The sequence below is a fragment of the Zeus faber genome (assembly GCF_960531495.2).
Source record: "Zeus faber genome assembly, chromosome: 7".
NCBI lineage: Eukaryota > Metazoa > Chordata > Actinopteri > Zeiformes > Zeidae > Zeus > Zeus faber.
Genome location: NC_137203.1, coordinates 25,854,565 through 25,855,955, shown reverse-complemented (window position 1 = coordinate 25,855,955; position 1,391 = coordinate 25,854,565).

The window sequence follows — 1,391 nt, the reverse complement described above, 5'->3', positions numbered from 1 at the left end:
ACAAAATAAGCCATCTCCTTCGTCGATGATTTCAGACAGGTTCCTTCTGAGCCGTGTCAAATTCTTTTTGTTAGTTTGTGATTTTAAATTGCACTTGAAGCTGTTTTCCGATGGAGTCAATCTGTTTGCTGAGACGAAGGACAGACTGAAAGACGGGCTTTGTGGTTTCTTATTTCTTACTCACAGACTTGATTGTTATTCATCATCATGAGCCAATGGTCACGGAAACTGAATCCTGAACACCCTCAACTAGAGAGACCGTTCATTACATTCATTTACCGGTCGCAGCCAATTTCCCCATGAAATCACACAGTTGCTGATATGGCCCTCGTAGTATCAACAACAGAAGGATATAAATGTAGAAAACCCACGCTTTCATTTGTCAATACAAGCATCGTATGCATAGAGAAGTTAATGCTGATATGTGCGGATTAGCCATGCACGCGTGCTTCTTCACCATCGTCTCTACAACTGGCGGGTCACTCAGGAACACCCCCCCCGGAGACCACCCTCCTACTTCCGGTGACTGGAGGCATCAGCGTCACACCCTGACCATCTGCACCGGTTGGGCCTCCCAGATGGATGAGGCAGGTGCGTAACCGAGAAGAGGCCGAAGAATCGGGATAAGTGCCCCACAATTACGGCGCTTTAGCCTCATGCTGTGATATTGTGTCAGGAGACGGAGGACCCCCGCCCACGGAATTTGTCGCGACAGATGCTCCACTAACGCACGCGGTGACCAAATATGTGTGCTGGAGTTGCGGTTGTTAGAGAGAGAGAGAGAATTTGGCCGCTCTACTAACTCATTGTATTGCTTATGGACGTGTGTGTGAATGGAGGCACTCAGGCCCGGGCACAATGACCACCTGACCATGACCAAAAAGCACTAACCAAGTCAACATTCCACACGGCATTTCTGGTCAAGCAGGAGACCCTGAGTCTCGGTGGAATGCCGAGCACGGCGGCACAATAAAACGCAGGAGACAGTGTTGTTAAAAAAAAAAAGGAAAATATTTTCAAATCCAAAATAGGCCTAAAGGAGGAAGCGATACAGGTTGCCGCTGGGGCGACACATACGAGAACAGTACACATAATGAAACATGGTGGAATATGGGAAAAACAAGGACGTAAGAGGGAATAAGTGGTGTTTCTCTGACAAAACAATGTGTTGGGAATATTGAATTATAATCAGCTTGTGGCAAGAGCGCCTGGGCTTCTTATCTAAATTAAAACCTGTTGCAGGAAAATGACGATTTACCACTTTTCTCACTGCTTCATCCAAAACCTAAAACCCCTCCCCGGGATGTGACAGTTCCATGACTTTCATTCTGTGTTGTTTTATCAGCTTCACTGCCTTTTCTCTTTCCTGCTCTTTTTTTTTTTTTTTTTTC